The sequence below is a fragment of the Humulus lupulus genome, chromosome 7 (genome assembly GCF_963169125.1).
Source record: "Humulus lupulus chromosome 7, drHumLupu1.1, whole genome shotgun sequence".
Classification (NCBI taxonomy): domain Eukaryota; kingdom Viridiplantae; phylum Streptophyta; class Magnoliopsida; order Rosales; family Cannabaceae; genus Humulus; species Humulus lupulus.
In genome coordinates this window covers 172,938,662-172,953,685 of record NC_084799.1, presented here as the reverse complement: position 1 = coordinate 172,953,685, position 15,024 = coordinate 172,938,662, and positions in this window count along the sequence as shown.

Genomic DNA, 15,024 nt, shown 5'->3' with positions numbered 1-15,024 from the left:
TTATCACATATTAAATATATTTTTTAAATACTTGTTATTTTTGATATCTTTTATTTGAAAACATTAATATCTGATTATTCTATGGATTTTAATATTTAAATTATTTGAAATTTGAAAATTTGTTGACTAGATATTTTTATGGATATTTGAATTTGTTTAACAATTTTAAGATATTTTAGGTTTGTTATAACTATTAATATTTTTTTTATTTTTTAATAAATTGTTAAGATATTTGTTCATAGTTGCAACAACATAAGATATTTTTTAAAAAACAGTTAAATATATTTCTTTTAAAATTTAAAATTGGTTAAATTTTGAAAAATATCACGTTTTGCAAACCAATTGATAATTTTTTTTTATAAATGAGATTTAAATTAACTTTAGGTTAATTGTTGATAAATCATATTTAAATTAAATTAATATTTTTAAAAAATGACCTAAAGTAAGTCAATTGTTGATAAAAGAAATGCATTAAATTTCATTTAAATTGACTTATTTATTTTTTTGCAAAAAATTAATTAATTTGAATTTTGTATAAATTTTAGAAAATTAATTGTGGTATTTTTGCATAAATTCATAGACTTGCTCGTATAGTAACATGATTAGGACCATCCAATTATAACATGTCTGTTTACACTATATGTGGTATTTTTGTAACTGGGCTTAGATACATACAGTGGCCTATATGTTTGCATAATATATGGTATTTTGCTAAATAAAACATTCATAAAACGATAGGTTTTATTTGTGCCCATTAGAAAATGTAAAGTTTAAATTCATTTCTTGTGGGTGATTCCACTTGTGAAAGCTAATTTGTTTTGCATGACTATAATGGGCCTAATAAATTAATAAAAATTAATAAAATGAAGGTTTAAATTCCTGTTTTTTTGACCTTGTATGGAAGTTTGGGGGCCCTAGTAGTGGGAACGACATACTGGACCCAACCCTCCTCCATACAAGCCCAATTGTTAAGGCCCATTTGCCAGAGTTGGACTTAATTGTATAAGTTCATTATAATAGTTAAACCTAAATATTGATTAGCAACAAATTAGTATAATTTAATTGAATTTGTTTCAATGTGAAAATTTAGAATTAATAGAAAATTATAGGACTTTGGTTTTAAAGATTTAATTTTACAATTTTTTTGGAGAACCATGGTCAAAATTAATAATTAAAATACTTTTTTTAATTAAATAATGAGCTTATTTTAAGAATTATATTCAATCTCCACCATTAGTTTAACAAGGTCGATAGCTTAATGGGGCCTCGAGACGTTTCGATTTGTCTCCCTAGGGAAGGTGTTCATTAGTTATTTTGACAAAGTTAGATTTCGAAAGATAAATAATTATAGGTCAAATTCAACTAGACTCACCCCCTACAGTGACTACTAGGACTAAATTTATGATTATCGAAACTGTGGGTCTAGCTCATAAAATAAGAAATTTTTTTTCTTATTTTGATCGAATAGTAGGTTGTTAATAACTGTGTCCATTATTAAATGAGTTTACAACTCTATTTAACTAATGATATTTTTTTGACTCTCGCCAACAGGGAAAACATATCATAGATTAGTTAAAAACTTTAAGAAATAGAGATATGATTATTTTGGTATTTTTTTCCATATCTTACATATATTTATTGTATATGTTTTGATATTTCTTGAAATTTGAATGAATAGAAGTTTTATTGAGCAAATGTGATTGATTTCTATTTTATTAATAATATGTAGTATTATTATGGATGTGTCTACTCCCATCCTTTCTCAAGTTTTAATGGAGAAACTCACTGGGGAAAACTTCATTAAGTAGAAGCATAACATCAACATAGTGTTGATTGGTGACAACTCCAAGTCCATCACGACTGAAGAATCCCCAGAAGTTCTAGCTGAAGGAGCTACCAAGTCTGTAAGAGACAAATATGAGCGTTGGCAGGCGGCTAATAACAAGGCACGATACTACATGTTGACTAGTATGGTCGACATTCTCAACAAAAAGATGGAGAATGTCGAGACGGCCTACCAAATCATGGATCAACTCCAAGACATGTTCGGGGCAAAGTCTGTGCATACTCGTTTTGAGGCCACCAAGAAATACGCCAATGCTCGAATGGCACCGTCTTAGCACGTTCGTGATCACCTGATCAAGATGACCAACTACTTTCAGGAAGCTGAACTGCACGGAGCAATAATAGACGAGGAGACTCAAGTCGGCTTAATCCTCAACAGTCTCTCTCCATCTTTCCTGGCGTTCACCACCAACTATGTGATGAACAAACTCAACTATGGTCTGACGCGACTCATGAACAAGCTTTAGACTTTCGAGTCAATCATGGGTGGACCAATTAAGTGGAATATAAGTTTAATTGCTTATTTGAATTTCCTTGTTTGCTTGATTGATATATGTAGAGCATGATGAGTATATATAATGATAGGGAATGGCCCCTTTGATTGTTATATGATTATGCAGTGTGTGTGCATTGTGTTGGTTTGTTGTTTGTGTTTGATCGGTTGAACTGGGGGCGGGTGGTTTCTTTGGATGTTGTTATCATGCCTGATGTGCGGCGTCATTGATTGTATGCATATTGTAGTTATGCCTCTGCTGGGTCTTATGCCCTTAATAAAACCATATTTCTTATGTAACACGATATTATTATCAATAAAAAAAGTAGAAATCATTTCGTTTATTCAATTGCATTGTTCGCTTGTTTTATTATATGTTTATTCAATTAATATAAACATTCATAAAATATCAAACATATGGATAATTACAATTATACTGACTAGGTCACAGTGTATTATATTTGTGATTATATGTTCAAAAGAACGAGTCCTAAGATTAGATCAGTGCATTGAATTTTCACTGATTAGGAAATCTATGATATGATCTACTTACACATTCGAGGTGTGATGTCTTGTCCAAGGCATTGACCAAGTAGATATGATTAAATGTATTTGGTTACATCAGACTAGGGCTGATATTTATTATTGATTGATAAATAAATATCGTTGTTATCGAATCTAATCAATGTCACAACATTGACCATAGGTTAAGTCGATCTTAATTTTGAGTGATAATATTCTGCTAATTATATTATTTAAATCTTTTGACTTGTTTGTTACTAGCTTACCCTACGGTCTAGCCCATACTTACATTTGGGAGATTTAGTAGTTTAATTGAGTGTGAGTATTATTCATAGATATGAAATCTATAGCTTCTGTATGAGAAGTAAAAAGATGATTTCCTTAATTGCTTTGTTCGAATGGTTAATTGATTGAGATCTCATTTCTGTTATTAAGTTCACAAAAAATATCATTTATAAGGAACTTAGTGGGAGTTAAGGGTAAAATATTGTTGAGGGGTAAAACATTAATTTGCACCCAGCTCGTTAATAAGTCATCGATAGAGGATTGACTGACTGTACTTGTTATAACAATGGATAATGTATTTATTGTTTGGAAAATACGTTTTATGAATTCAAGAGTTCAATTCCGAGTCTATAGTGAAGTCACGAGGAATTAATAAGGTAGTAAAATTATTCGTAAATAATTTCACAGTAACTTATTGGAGCATGATTTCATGGATCCATGGTCCCTGCATCACCTTTGAGTAAATCATCTAGAATGTCTCAATTAATTGATTTAATTATCAATTAGAATTTTTAAAGTTGACTACGTCAATTTTGGAAAATTTACAGAGATATGAGATTTAGAGAATAAAAGAGAATCTTTGGGTGAATTTATTAATATTGATAAATTTGTATCAATATAAATAAATAATATTAAATCAAGTTTCAAATTATTATTAGTTAATTTGAATAAGGATTTAACTAATTAATTAAAAATGAATAAATAAAAGGTTTTGAATTTAGACCCAATTGGGATTTAAATTCAAAATAAAGGTATTGGGTCCAAGTCCATTTGTGGGAGCCCAAGGCTTTTATCTTTTTTTTTTATTATTTTAATTAATTTAAATTCAAATATAGCCCATTAAGTTGCCTATATAAGGAATATGACATCTAGGGTTTTCATAAGTCAGTCTCAGTTGATTCATTGGGTAAATGAAAACCTAGACACTCTAATCCTTTCTTAGCCACTATCTCTTCTTCTCTTCTAGATCTCTATCTCATGTGTTGATAACCAGCCCACAATAGTTCTAGGTTGATCAAAAGCTTGGTGAGGAAGACTGTGTTGTTGATCTAGTTCAATCTCTTGATAATACTCTGGTACAGAAACGAATTAAGGGTTAGAGAGATTGAAGGAAGGAGTTGTTCTAGGTCTGCTGCATATTCATAAGTTTCTACATCTTTGTATTTATGTTAATTTACGAATCTGATGTTCATATGTATGTCATGTTATTCTATGTTTCTATTATGTGTTTGGAAAAATAATAGGAAGCATGAATCTAGATTTAAATTCCAAGATCCTACAGCCTCGATGATCAAACAGATTCCGCAGCAATATGGCAGAAGATAACAACCAAGGTTAGGACCCTCCACCTACCCCACAGAATTGGCAACAAATGTTTGTAGAAACGCAAGCCAGATTTCAGAGAACTGCAGATGAACTCCGAGAGCTGAGACAGTAGGCTCATCCTCGGGATGTTGGATTACAGGCCCCACAGGCTGTGGCACCAGTGCCAGCCCAACCTGTGATGGAGAATAGATGGAAGCCTCTGTATGAGAGGTTTAGAAAGCAGCACCCTCCCACCTTTGAGGGTGGTCCAAACCCAATGCAGGCAGAGTAGTGGATGAACATGATTTCTTCCATACTGGATTTTATGAGGGTGGAAGGAAACAAGAGGGTGGCTTATGCCAGTTATATGTTGAGGGATGATGCCCGCATCTTGTGGGAAGTTGTGTCTCAGGGGAGAGATGTGACTACTATGACTAGGGATGCACATTTTCCCCATGGAGACGGGGCCCCGCGGGGAACCGCCCCTAATGGGGCGGGGAATCCCCGTCTAAATGGGGAACGGGGCGGGGACGTGGATAATTTCCAATCCCCGAATGTTAAATGGGGTGGGAACGGGGATAATACTCCCCGCCCCAACGGGGCCCCGTTTAAATTTTTATATATTTTTGTAATATTTTATATGTATCTTAGATCTTTCTTTATGTGTTATTGTAGTATAGTAGTAACTTTTTTAATATTTTAAATTTTATTTAGGATAATGTTTAATATTTTAATTTACATATAATTTATGATTTTTATTTTAAGATTTTAATTTAAAATTTATTTTTTAAATAAATGGGTTCCCCGTGAGGATTCCCCGCCCCAATAGGGGATTTCCCACCCCACCCTCGATGGGGAATAAGCGTGGATGGGGCGGGGACGGGGGGAACACTCCCCGCCAATTCCCCGCCCCATGTGCATCATTGACTATGACTTAGGATGAATTCATGGATGTTTTTAATGAGAAGTACTATAGTGTGGTAGTTTGAGCTGCAAAGGCGAATGAATTCACCAATCTAACTCATAACAGAATGACTGTAACAGAATAAGCCTTGAAGTTTGACTGGTTGGCTAAGTTCGCATTGGATTTTGTGCCTACTGATATGGCAAGGAGAGACTGCTTTGTATGGGGGTTGAATGTAATGATAGCCCGAGATGTCAAGATAACATTGGATCCAAGGACTACCACTTATGCTCAAGTAGTGGAAAAATCCCTTACTGTTGAGGGTGTTGAAGATCAGGTATGGAAGGAAGGCGCCACAAGGCATGATGCTTGAAAGATGGTGCCTCCCTTCACTGGTTTTGACCGAGGTAGTGGCCCTAGTGAGCAAAAGAGAAAGGCCCCAGATTCTTTTGTTCCTCCTGGTCCAGATAGGAGGGTGCGGGGTGCCTTTGGTGGCCAACAGGGCGAAGGAGAGAACTAGAGAAGCCACCCAGAGTGTGCACGGTGCAAGCAGTGCCATCTAGGAGAGTCCAGAGTCAAAACATGTTTCGTTTGTGGGAGTGTCAGCCATTTGAGGAAAGACTGCCCACAAGTCAAGAACGAGGAACCAAAGAGGAGTGATAGCCTCACTCCAGCCAGAGTGTACACCTTGACCCAGACTGAGGTTGAGGCTAGTCCCTCGGTCGTGATAGGTCAGATCTCTAGTGTTGGTTCTTCGTTTACTGCAGTGATTGATTCAGAAGTTACTCATTCATTTGTATCTGCTAGAGTGATAGACCATTTGTGTAGACCTTGTGATCTGTATGCTAGGGGATTTAGAACTTTTTTTCTAATTGGGGAACAGGTAGTCTCTAGGAGATGGGTTAGAGCGTTACCAGTAGAGATAGACACTAGGGAGTTGTCTATGGATCTGATTGAACTGGTGATGGATGGTTTTTACATGATTCTGGGGATGGATTGGCTGGAAAAGTGTGTGGCAACGATAGACTGCAAGCGAAGGATGGTAACTTTTGAGCAGGAAGGAGAGGAACCCTTCATATTTGTGGGGGCAGTGAGTGGACCACGAGTACCTATGACCTTTGCATTGAGAGCTTGTAACGACCCGAATTTGCTAATCAGGCTTAGGGCCTTGATTAGTGTGCCTGGAGGGCAATAAGTGGTTTAATATGCCTATATGTGAATTTATGTGTATATATGATTATGATGCATGTTTGATTGAGTTAAATGTGCATGTGGGCCCCGTCTGGATATTAGGGGCATAAATGTGATAAATGAGATGTATGTTGTATATGTGTGATATGTCTGTACAGCACGATCCGAGACAGTCCTGGGGAGCGGTTAGCCAGAGAGTCACAACGGGGTTGAGATTCAGACTCGGGGCGAGTCGAGGGGTAATCTGGGTAGTAGATAAGATATGGGGTTATTGGGACATGAAAATAAATATTTGGAGATATATTTGAGGATATAATGTCTAGGTGGGAATATTTGGGGAATTTACCATTTTTGCCCTCGGGGACGTTTTGGTACCCCGAGCCTTAAGGTAACCCTTTAGACTTAAGTTAAATAAAACAAAAAGGGGGAACTGTTTAGAAACATGAGAAACCGACCCACACTCTCTTTGAACTGAAGATAGCTTTTGCTTTTCTCTCTTTTTCACTCTCTAAGACAAAACTCAAGAAGAACCTCAAAGGGAATTCTTGGTGCAAACTAGCATAAGCAAGGGGTTCAGCTGTGATAACTTAGAAGCTTAAGGCTTGAGGATTAAGGTTCAACTTCAGAGGTTAAAATCAGCAAGAGGTAAGCTTTTTCATGGAAGTTATGCTTAAGTTTCAGCTGTGTTTCCAAGCTTTGCATGTGGGTAGGAACTAGGCTGTTTTTGGGTGTTTTAGTTGTATTTTTGGAGCAGATTTCTGTTGGGTTTTAGTGTTGATATTGAGCTGGAATGATGGTGTTATTATCTAGGATTATTAGCTTGGTTTTGGTGGAAATTGGCTTGAAGAAAGGATAAAAAATTGATGAGAAAATCTGGGTTCGATGTCGAGCGCCGCGGCCCTAGGAGGGGTGCACCGCGGCCCGCGTGTGCGCGCGGCCATGGGAGGCCGAGAGATTCATGTGCGCCGCGGCGCCTGGTGGGCGCGCCGTGGCCCGTGTGGGGGTCAGTGAGGTGCTAGCCTCTGTTTCGAGGCTAGCCGCGGCTCTTGTGGGTGGGGCCGCGGCCCTGAGTGTCAGATTGGGTTTTAATGGTATTTTAGGCTTGGGAACTCAAGGGGTAAGGCTCGGGATGGATTTTATCATTCGGATTGATAGAATTCAAGGTCCCGGGGGTTAGGGATTGTGTCTTGGAGTTATTTATTGGGTTAGAATTTGATGGACGAATATTGTTATGTGTTGTGACTAGGATTTCGGCGAGGCTCACGTTAGCGGACTGTGCTCGGGGCATCGGTGCTCAGGAAGCTCGGAACTCAGGTAAGAAAACCCCTGCTTCCATAGAGCTTGTGTGCAGGACTGAGCCCAATGTGCTGAATGGAAATGATATGCAGGGCCGAGCCCTATATGCTAGAATTGCAGAGCGTAGCTCTTTATCTATTTATGCTTGAATTCTGTATTTGTTATTATATCGTGTATGGTATTATGTGTGTGATCGGCAAGAGCCGGGAATGGTGTAGACCGGGAATGGCGTGGGGCCGGGAACGGCGTTAGGCACGTTGAGTGCAAGGCCGAGGACGGCAAGGGGCCGGGAGCAGCGTTGAGCACGTGGGGTGCAAGTTGTCAGGGCGAGTCCCTAAAAGGAATCCTGGGATATCCTTACGGCATGGTCCACGAACCCAGAGCTTGGTAAATGCCTGGGATGGCTAGGCCGTATGTGTTTAGCCATCGGTGGCCTGTTTACATGCTTGACTTGTGTATTGCATATGTTATCTGTTATGGGTTTTCTTGCTGGGCTTCGGCTCACAGATGCTCTGTGGTGCAGGTAAGGGTAAGGAGAAGATCAACCAACCATGAGTACAGCAGGCGTGAGGCGGCGTGTACATGTTCGGCCAGCCTGGCTGCCACAGCTAGGGGATTTTGGGAGATGCTTGTAAATGAGCTTAGACTTTGTCGTTTAGTTGGCTCAGAACAGTTCTGTGTTGTAAATATTTTCTAAACTATGTTTTGGGATCCCAAGTGTAAATTTTTATGATTTGCTATGAAAAACTACTTTCTCTAATGTTTTCCTTTTTAATTATGGCTTAGTTACACGGTTTGACTTAAAACCTCGATTAGCGAGTTGAAAGCACGATTTTAAACTCACTTAGTAACGGCTCTAAGGATGTAGGGCATTACAGAGCTAGAGACCTGTTGCAAGAAGGTTGCATAAGATTCCTAGCAAACGTAGTATATACCTCTAAGGTTGTTTTTGTTGGACCAGGTGAGACTAGGTTGGTGTGTGAGTTTCCTGATGTATTTCCAGTAGACCTGCTAGGATTTCCACCACACCGAGAGATTGAATTTTTCATAGAATTGGCACCAGGAGCAGAACCAGTATCGAGGACACCTTATAGAATGGCTCCAGCAGAGTTAAAGTAATTGGAGATTCAGTTGCAGGAATCACTGGATCTAGGATTCATTAGACCCAACTTTTCATCGTGGGGTGCTCCAACGCTATTTGTCAAGAAGAAGGATGGGTCCTTAAGAATGTGCATCGATTACAAAGAGCTGAATAAGTTGACTATTAAGAATAAGTATCCACTGCCCAGGATAGACGATTTGTTTGACCAGCTACAAGGGAAGATGGTGTTCTCTAAGATTGACCTTTAGTCTGGCTACCATCAGTTGAGGATTAAGGAAGAGGACATACAAAAGACCACATTTCATATGAGGTATGGACACTATGAATTCTTGGTCATGTCTTTTGGGTTAACCAATGCCCCAACAACCTTCATGGATTTGATGAATAATGTCTTTAGGGAGTATCTGGATAAGTTTGTAATCGTATTCATCGATGATATACTGGTGTACTCCCAATCAGAAGCAGAACATGAGCAACACCTTCGTTTGGTACTACAGAGGTTGAGGGAGCACAAGCTGTATGCTAAGTTTAGTAAGTGTGAATTCTAATTACCCTAAGTAACATTTATAGGCTATATTGTGAGTAAGAAAGGGATTCTGGTGGACCCAACCAAGATAGAGGCAGTGAGAGATTGGCCGAGAATGAGCAGTGTACCAGAGGTTAGAAGCTTCCTGGGATAAGCGGGGTACAATTGATGATTCGTTGAAGGACTTTCCAGAATAGCAACACCATTGACTGAACTAATGCGTAAGAAGAAAAAGTATGTCTGGACAGATATATGTGATAATTGTTTCATGGAGTTGAAGCGACGACTGATTACCGCTCCGGTACTAACTCTTCCATCAGATAGGGAAAAGTATGTGGTCTACTGCGACGCTTCGAGGTAGGGTTTGGGTTGTGTGTTGATGCAAGTGGGGAAGGTGATAGCTTATGCATCTAGACAACTAAAGGAGTATGAACAGGGGTACCCTACTCATGATCTAGAGTTGGCAGCGGTGGTATTCGCACTCAAGGTATGGAGGCATTACCTGTATGGAGAGAAGTGTGAAATATACACTGAACATAAAAGTTTGAAGGATTTCTTTACTCAAAAGGATTTGAATATGCGCCAAAGTCGTTGGCTGGAGTTGGTAAAGGACAACGATTGTGAGATTTTATACCATCCAGGAAAGCCCAACGTAGTGGCCGGCGCATTGAGTTGGAGGGGTCCAGGGCAGTTGTTCAGTTCGAGACAGATATCACAAAATCTAACTGAAGAAATGACGAGAGCAGGGATTGAATTAGTGGTTGGTCAGCTAGCCAACATTACTCTTCAGTACACACTCCTTGAGAGAACTAGATAAGCACAAAAGAAGGATCCTGAGTTGAGGAAACATAGGGAGAATGTCTTAGCTGTATTGGCTAGAGACTTTTCTATTTTAAAGGTAGATATGTTGAGGTATAAAATCGGATTTGCATTCCGGTGGATGCTTGTTTCAAGCGAGAGATTTTGGATGAGTTTCATACCACTCCTTATTCTCTACATCTAGGTACGACGAAGATGTACCAAGATCTAAAGACTCTGTATTGGTGGCCAGGAATGAAGAAGGACGTGGTGGATTATGTGGCCAAGTGTTTAATCTATCAGTAGGTGAAGGCTGAACACCAAAGGTCAACAGGGTTGCTGTAACCTTTAGGAATTCTAGAGTGGATGTTGGAGGATATTACCATGGACTTCGTGGTTGGATTATCGAGGACAGTGGGGCAATATGATTCTGTGTGGGTGATTGTGATAGGTACACCAAATCAGCTCACTTTTTGTCTGTTAGAACAAATTTTATGGTGGAGCAGTATGTTGACCTATATGTAAAGGAGATCATGCGTCTTCAAGGGGCTTCGAGATCGATAGTGTCCGACAGGGACCCCACCTTCACCTCTAAGTTTTGGGAAAGCCTGCAGAAGGCTATGGGCACACAGTTGAGATTCATTACAGCTTATCATCCTCAGACGGATGGAGAATTTGAGAGGAAAATTCAAATACTAGAGGATATGTTGCGGGCATATGTGCTGGATTTTGGGGTATCTTGGAGTAAGTATCTCCCTTTGATTGAGTTTTCGTATAATAACAGTTATCATGCGACTATCGGAGAGGCTCTGTATGAAGTGTTGTATTGGAGGATATGCAGATCGCTAATTCATTGGGATGAGATGGGAGAGAGGAAGTACTTAGGTCCTGAGGCGGTTCAGAGGACTAATAAGGAAATTGAAAAGATTAGAGGTCGAATGCTCACCTCCCAGAGTAGACAGAAGAGTTACTAAGACTTGAAACGTAGAAGTGTAGAGTTTCAATTCGATGATCATGTGTTTCTCAGAGTTTCTCCTTTAAGAGGAGTGAAACGATTTGGAGTGAAACACAAGTTAAGTCCTAGATTTGTTGGCCCCTTTGAGATTCTGGAATGAGTTGGAGAGGTGGCCTACTGATAACTCTAGGAATTAGAGTTATTTTTATGATTTTAAACTTATATTTTTATCAAGAAAAGAGTGGTTTAAGGTGTTTTGTAGTGTCTTTATTTTAGTTTTGTCAAATATTAAATCTAATAAGATAATATTAAATATTAGTATAATGCTAGAAAAATATATCCTAAATTGTGGAATTTTATCTTGGCAGGTGGTTGATAGAGTTTTGAATATTTTGAAAGAAATTGAAGCTTGAAATGGATTCAGGAGGAGGGAATGCTGTAGCATTGCAGCAACATTGCGTTCTACCAGCCAGCTATTTGGAAGGCCCACGTGGGAAACTTAAATTTTGTCTTATCCAACTCAGTTTTTTGACTTATTTTGAAATGGAATGGGTGCTACTTAATTAGTATTGGGCTTTGTTTACACTTGGGTCCATTGGTTCACAAAGAGAAGAAATAAAGAAGCAAAATGGAAATGAAAGAGGCCCACGTGGGAGCCATGAAAAAAAAAGGGAAACTACCCAAATGGATATCATCATCCTCACCCTTTTTTTTGGAGAGAGAGACACGAAAAAGAGAGCAGCCACCAAGGATTGAAGAAGCGAATGAAGAAGAAGAAAAGGAAAAAGGAAGAAAATGAAGGAGATTCAAAGATGAGGACAAGAAGAGAACCTCTTGGGGACACCTACAGGGGCTTAATTTTCTAATCCCTCCTTTAGTATTTAATTTATTTTCTTGTATTTCCCATTACAATATTTGGTTTTGTTATGGATAATTTTCGAATTTTATTCATGAGCTAATTTCTTAGTAGTTAGAATTGTTGATGAATTTTATTATGTGAATGAGGTATTTTGTTGCAAGGGTATTATTTATGAATCAATATTTTATTCATTTAAGTCATTATTTTTTAATACTACTTGCTTTTGTTTGACCATCAATTGTGAGTAATTGAGTTAATTCTTAATACCAAAGGGGTTAGCATTAATAGACACAAGACTTGAATGGTGCGAGATTGCTTTCTTTGAATTGTGATATGTGATAGTATAGAAGTATATTACTGCCTTGCATAACTAAATAGAATTGGTGATTGATTTGAATTATTTTATTTGGATTGGCATAGACATATGTTTGGTTCAATTAAAGGATTAAAACCATAAGACTGTTTGTGACTCAGGTAAGAAAATTGTTTGTGCCCGCAGAGTAGGGCATGGCCTGATTATCTATGTTTAGTGTTATGTGTGAATGTGTGTAATTGTTATGTCATATATGTGTTTGTGACTAATTGACAAGGGTCAGAAACGGCGATAAGCATGTTGAATGTAGGATGCCATGACCATCTAGGGTTCTGTACTCACCCGCTCAGTTAGGACCATGAACCTGGTGCCTGGTAATGCACCTTGATCGGCTTAGGCCTTTGTTGTGAATTGTCTGTTGTGATTGTTTAGTCATGCATTTACTGAAAGGAATTGCCATATGATATGTTGGTGGAGTTTTCTTGCTGGGCCTTGGCTCACGGGTTCTCTATGGTGCATGTAAGGGCAAGGGAAAGACCAAGCATGAGTTGGAGGACATGGAGTGCTGCGTACATGTTTGGCCTACCTGGTTGCTACGACTGGGTTAGTTTTGAGGAACGTTGTATGAATGACCGATTTTGTCGCTTAGGTTGACTATGCAAAGACTTTTGAGTTATAAATATGTTTTAAACAACATTTTGGGATTCCATGTAACTTTTTCTATAATTTCAATGATTGCTTAAACCATTTTATGAAATTTTTATTAAATGAATCTTTATTTTGACTTGATCACACTTTTTGGTCTAAAACCTCGATTAGCGAGTTAATTGCACATTTTAAAATCACATGGTAATGGCTCTAGGGTAGAAGGGTGTTACATTTAGCTTGGGTTTTGTGGGTATTCTGGGTATTGAGGTGTTGAGTTGTTTAGGAACATTTTTTTTAGGATTCAGCTATGTTTGGATAGGTTTTTGGTGAGATTTGGCTTGAAGAAAATAGGGAAAAAACTGGGTTTTCATGGCGAGTTGTGGCCCTATTCTTGGGGCGCCGCGACTCTCATGAACTTAGGGAGAAGGACACCCCGAACCTCCATTTGAGTTGTTACGCTAGTAGGGGGCGTCGTGGCACCTGTGGTCCAAAGGAGAGCCTTGGGCTATCTAACTTAGGGTGGGCCGTGGTTCTTTTGCCTTGGGTCGTGGTGCTTGAAGGGTTTTTTAGCCCTAGGATGGTTTTGAGTGTGGGAACTCAAACCTAAGGGCTCGGGATCGATTCTACTACCCGATTTAGTAGAATTCGACATCCTAGAGGCTAGGACTCGGTCTGGAAGCCTTTATTCACTTGTTATTGATGAGATTCTTTATTTGGTTGTGACTAGGTTATCGCTAGGGGCTCAGAACCGGGATCGTGCTTGAGGGTCGTTCTTAATATACATTGCACTTGGACCTAAGGTAAGAAAACTGCACCCAATACGTGATATATGTGGTTAGGGCTTGACTCGATGTTGATTATAACTATGAATAGGGCTTGGGCCTCTAAGAATGAATGTGATTAAGTTATGTTTGTGCTCGTTGTTTAAACATGCTTGAATGCTCCGTGTCTGGATAGTTGTTTAATGATTGTTAGCATTGTCTACGTAGTTAGGGCTCGACCCCATTAAGGAACATGGTTATTACTATGTTTGCATTTAATTGATTGAGATATATGATTAATATGTATGCATACTTGTATTGTCTGAAGTATGCTTATCTGTATCTGCATCTGTATCTAAATATCTAGTTAAGGCCTTGACTTATTAGTCAAGGGCAGCAATAGCGCGCTTCGCACTGGTTGAGAGGCTTAGGCATAATCAAGAAAGTACTATTATGTTGGCCGATCCTATGGTCATTGGAAAATAAAGCACTTGGCTAGCTCTATGGCTAGTTACTCAGATCTAGGGAAAAGGCTCCCCAGGTGACTCTGTGGTCACAAAGCTAGGGCACAGGGCCTCAGATTGACTCTATGGTCATCTATTCAGAGCAGCGACCCCCAGAATGATCCTACGATCATTTAATTATAATTGTATGCATGCATGAGTAGGTTATTACTGCTGGGCATGCTAGATATGCATCTGGAATCTGTATTAACTGTTCATGCATATGATTAAGTTTTCTTGCTGAGCTTTGGCTCATGGATGCTATGTGGTGCAGGTAAGGGAAAAGGAAAGCTGGACCAGCCATGAGTTGGAGAGCTTCGGTGGAGACTTGTACATATGCAGCTGTTCCATCACCACGACTGAAGATATCTCAGAGGAGCTAGGGTTGTAACCCTTATTTTGCCGCTTAGGCCGTTTGGTTGTAACTTTTTACTTGTATATACCCTTTTAAACATCTGTTTGTATCATTTTGGGATCCCATGTATGTACTAAACTTTTAAAGGAAAATTAAACGTTTCCTTTTGACCAAAATTTTTAACCCTAACCCTTGAAATCAACCTTAGTTACACGTTTATAACCAAATGACTTGATTAGCAAGTCTGCCACTATTTAAAGTACAAAGTGTAATGGTCCTGGATTAGGAAGAGGTTACATATTTTTTATGACTTTCGCAAGTTTTAAGATATCTATTTCTCTCAATAGATCACAATTGTGTATT